At 40.0% G+C, this 5000-nt stretch overlaps 1 protein-coding gene across 2 annotated transcripts in view; it reads right to left on the bottom strand.

The window, feature by feature from the left end:
• The window catches only part of LOC138005012 (uncharacterized), a 17868-nt gene extending 13845 nt beyond the window's left edge, over positions 1 to 4023 (bottom strand). For both annotated transcript variants that reach the window (XR_011123809.1, XM_068851307.1), the window contains exon 1: positions 3938 to 4023. The gene's annotated coding sequence lies outside the window, so the exon portion shown is untranslated. The remainder of the gene's footprint in view (positions 1 to 3937) is intronic.
• Positions 4024 to 5000: the final 977 nt, after the last annotated feature.

The raw sequence follows: 5000 nt of genomic DNA, 5'->3' as shown, positions 1-5000 counted from the left end.
AGTTTGACGTACATGTACTTACACGTAATTGTCAAATGTGAAAGTTTGTTGGGTGGCCACGGTGAGGCGCATCACACTGTAACAAAAACAACAACATATATTTGCTAGACAGACAAGTTTGTTCCCAGAAACCATGTGCTTGACAGTTCTATTGAAAAAGAAACTTACACATTTTTTTAACCCTTTCTTTAGGACCAGCCCAATCTAACCCAATGCCGTCATCAAAAGCATCTTTTAGACATCCTGCTGGGATAGATGTGATGATATGTTCCCCATCGAAAAAGGAGATCTGCTTTGTTGCAGATTCAGGGAATCAGGCAATTCGTTATATTGATGGAGTACAAAACATTGAAGGACCTAAGCTTGTTGGTACTCTGGCAATCCAACCTGTGGTAGCAAATTGGAAACCAGAGGGACTGGCAGTTATCAATACACAAACACTGGCTGTAACTGCAGGAAACAGTTTGTTTTTGATACAGCTGAATGAGGCACTTTTACATGGACAAATGACCACCGTTGCTAGCACACTCTCAAGTCCTCATGGTCTCTGCCCCAATCCAGTAAACACAGATGCAGTTTTAGTTGCTGACAGAAATGTTGTCAAAGAGATCAATCTCACATCAAAAGAAACTATCATTGTTGCTCAAGGTTTCCAGACAGCATTTGATGTCTCTTCAGCAGCGGATAAGGAAATTGGCATCACAGATGTGAGCTCCCATAAGGCAACAATGTTGCAATGGAACAACGATCAAAATGAATGGGTCAAGACAAAAGACATTGGAAGTGGGACAGCTGGACCAAGAGATGGAAAGGCCTGTAATGCTGAGCTCCATGAGCCCACAGGTGTCACATTTGACTTGAACTCTGCCATCATTTGCTGCATTGGAGGAAAGAACCATGGGTGCATCAAATTGTATTCAGGACTTGAATTTGCAACAGAATTTATGGCAGCAATTCGAAATATATATGATGCCACTGGATTCTTACCAAAGAAGGAACAAAACAAGGGCAGAAAAACAGATCCAACTGCTAAATCACCATTTATACCAGGGACCCACAAGCTCATTGACAGTCTTTCATTTCTGGAAGGTATAATGACTGAAAGAAAAAATTACCTACACAAAAATGGATTGGATGGTACAGATGGGTCTATCTACTCCAAGACATTAGAAGGTTTTTCACAGACAGTAGCCTCATTGGAGAGCCACATACGTGCAATGGATGAACTTGGAATGGATACAACTAATGTCAACTTATATGCTTTTGTGAATGAGTCAAGGAAGGAACACAACTTTGCCAAACACAAACAAAGTGGTCAGTATCGCCATCCAACGATGCAGCAGTACAGCAGAACAAAAAGCGGTCATGAAGAAGAAGTAATCAAAAAAACTTGCAGGTGTCCTCATTCATACCACACTAACCAATTCCAGGCATACCAGGCAAGTCACAAGTCTAATTTGTCATCAGTCACTGTAATCAAAGAATTCAAGAGAATTAAAGATGACCTACGCCCCGACCAAGTAAATCTGACCCAGACTGAGAGAGATAAAGTCAAAGAAGATTTAAAGAAGGCCAGAGCTCTGAATACACTAAGTAAAGCAACGCCAAGTCAGAATGCAAGAGATGTCTACCGGTCAAAGTGTGGATTTGCGCCTTGTGTAGTTGATCAGCTCGACTGCACACTCTTTCAGCCAAGTGATGCAAACCTAAGATACTACCCAAGTTTCCAACAGTTGATGAGCGAGATCAGTACCAGCGATAATATTCGTACCACAACTGGAGTTAATGAGGATTATAATCTCATTCCAGGGGACATCGTGGCTGTGAATCCTGGAACAGAAGATGGCATTCCAAGTGGAGACAAGTGGTGGCTCCTACAAGTTAGCAGGGGTCTTCCAAAAGATAAAACATCAAATGGCTGTCATGTTTCAGGATTCTGGCTTGAAATGTTACCTTCTTCTCAACAGCCAGACTATGGCTGTGCCCTGAGACTCCTAAGAGGGAACACCACAATCTATTATGGAAGTGTCATAAAATCCTGTTGTAAACCAACAGTCATACCAGTTGAACAGCTCAATACAGGGTGGAATTATGGGTCAGTTGTCTACAAGCTGTCAGACGATTATGTACGGTATCTTGATAAGGTCTCAGAGGAGTTTCGAATGGCTTTTTGTGTTCCAGATGAAAGTGCAAGTTGTGAGGAGAGTGAAGATGAAGATGTCGATGAGGCAACAGCAAGAGAATTAACACACCTTCTTGAAGAGCAAGATCTTCTTACAACAAGAAGAAGGATAATCCGGGATGCAAATGGTCAACAGATCACTTCCTATGCACAGCTGAATGGGCATAGACAAAGTACATCAAGGAGAACTAGACGAACACATCTGCTTCAACTTGAAAGTGACAACATTGCAAGTGCTCAGAAAAATTCAAGCACTTCTAGCATTGAGCAGTGACATCTACAGGCAAACCACAAAACTGTGAACACCAGAAATATTTCCGGAATGTTATCGTGTTGCAAGAAAAAAGCCAATCAGGTGAGAGAAAACTAAACTCCACGCAAGAACACTAATAATAATTATTAGTGTTCTTGTGTGGCGTAATTATTAGTTTGTGGTTTTGTGGCGAGTTGGTGTGTCTGGATTTTTGCTGTGGCTGCTGATAACACAGTAAACATTCCTGAGGTATTTCAAGTGTTTACGGTTTTCCTGGTCACACTGTAAGCGTGGTACATTCGGACATACATAGCATGAAAGAGAAAATGAAATCTTTGTGTATTGTTATGGTTGGAATTCCTTAAATTTAAGCACCTTGGAAGCCTAGGCTGTGGACTCCAGCTGTGGACTCCAGTGAACTCCCCAGGCGAGGATTAAATACATGTAAGCTTACATAAAGCAATGTAAAAATTTTAGGAAAGATTTCTGCAGAGCATCATCTTAATTATGCACTCCGTATATCAGCTTACATGTACATTTCATACTAACACAAACAACAATCATAGCAAAAAACAAGTCAGAAAAATGGAAGCATAATCAAGTATGGGTTGCAAAAAGCTTTTTAAATTTTGTCTGAGATTCACGGTAATTTTGGGTTGGGGGTTGGGACAGCTTGGAACGTTGGCTAAAGTAATCATCACAACATCAATACCTCATGCCTTGTCTGACACCCCGCTGGGGACACTGGTGTACAAACAGCTGCAGTCAAATCTCTATGAACAGACGCTTTTAAAAGACGCCTTTTCAAGGCCTAGTTAAAAGTTAACATCCAACTTTTCATGTGCCAAAACTGATATCCCCATTTAGCTATTTAAGTATATGAAAAGATCGACGTCTGTAGCAGTTACTCTCCACAGATAAAATTTTACTCGGCTCGAGAATTCAGTTCGACAGGGCTTTAAAAGTCTTTTAACCCTTTAGTGCCCAAGGGGTCTCCCTTTGACGAGTAAAATCGTCTGGCGTTAGACAGAGTAAAATCTGTAAGTCACTATTGGGCATTAAAGGGTTAAAGGAGATAGTTTTTTAACCCTTTAGTGCCCAAGGGGTCTCCCTTTGACGAGTAAAATCGTCTGGCGTTAGACAGAGTAAAATCTATAAGTCACTATTGGGCATTAAAGGGTTAAATGAATTGTTTTGCTTTTAGAAAACTGAATTAAGTTCGGTGCTTGAATCAAAATTAATAATGAGATTTCAATCATTTTGACAGACCTAACTGTGGCAATTGAGTTTAGTGAATTAAGTTGGGCACTTGAAACGTTTGATGTGAACTTAGCCTGAGAAAAACCCCAGCTTGCCCTAGTGTTAGTGGATACTGTCGGTGTTTTCTCTGACATCGATATATCAAGGGTTGGTCGGTGCAAGTCTTTTATAGAGAGTAAAATGTTTTTCCTTATTTCAACACACACATGGTTGCAAGGTTAAAAAGCTATTGCTTAGCTTACCTGCATATGATACATTTCGAACCTTCTCGATTAAACATGAAAATTTTTGCACGGGTTCTGCACCACCTCTTCTTCAGAAGTTTTCCCGTCCATCTTGAAAATTACCCAGAATACCTATCGAGGACAATTGGTCGAGCGATAGAGTCCTGGGAGAGACACGAGTTACCAGTATCTTGTGGGTAATTTAAAAAATGGCGAACGAAGTTGGCTATCAATGCAAAAACCTTTATTCAGTTAAATGTTGCAAGTCTTTATGAATCATGGCTTATGGTTGCAAGCTTGACTACAATGTAAGCCAAACAGGATGTCACGTGGAACCAATGTACAGATCTTCTAGTACCAGGTAACTTTGTAATTAAAAATATGTACTGCAATCAGTATGTGGAGTATTTAAAGGATTCCGTCTACATCCCAGACTTTCATTGTCAGGTAGACTCTTCATTAAAGGCCCACCTTCAACCGACAGGCTTTTCGACCGTTTGTTTTTGTTATGGAAATTCGCATTGCATATCACAGCGATCTGATTGGATAAATTTCAGCTTTGGGTGGATTTTCATGTATGGAAATTGTTCTACGGCACGCAAAGCCTGTCGGTTGAAGGTGGGCCTTTAAGCTTCCTTAGATTATAAGATGGTAATTATGCAGCTGCTTTTCATTATCATAAACAGTTTACATGCATTGCATTTGCAAAACTTTATTGTAAATCATTAGCTAGCTTAAAAGAAAAAAATAATATTCAGTTATTATGTTTTTGTATTTCTTTGTCTCACTTTGAAGTATAAGTAAATTTATTATTTCATGAAAACTTTTTCGTGAAATCACTGTTTCTACTATTAGTTCATGTCACTTACTTTGTGGCCCAAAATACTAGCAATCAATGTGGGTTTCTCTGGGCCCTGTGACCCCATGCCTCTGGAATTTCTGCCATGCTTAGCATTGTAGTCTTTTTGTTATGTAACTAGTTAGTGCATGATCAGATTGTTCCTGGTAGAACCACTGACTGTCCATTAAGTACTGAGAAAAACGTCATCAAATCTTAGTGGTGAAATACCCTTACCACAGA

Source organism: Montipora foliosa, chromosome 1, assembly GCF_036669935.1.
Source record: "Montipora foliosa isolate CH-2021 chromosome 1, ASM3666993v2, whole genome shotgun sequence".
Taxonomy (NCBI): domain Eukaryota; kingdom Metazoa; phylum Cnidaria; class Anthozoa; order Scleractinia; family Acroporidae; genus Montipora; species Montipora foliosa.
This window is presented reverse-complemented; position numbering and strand designations above follow the sequence as displayed.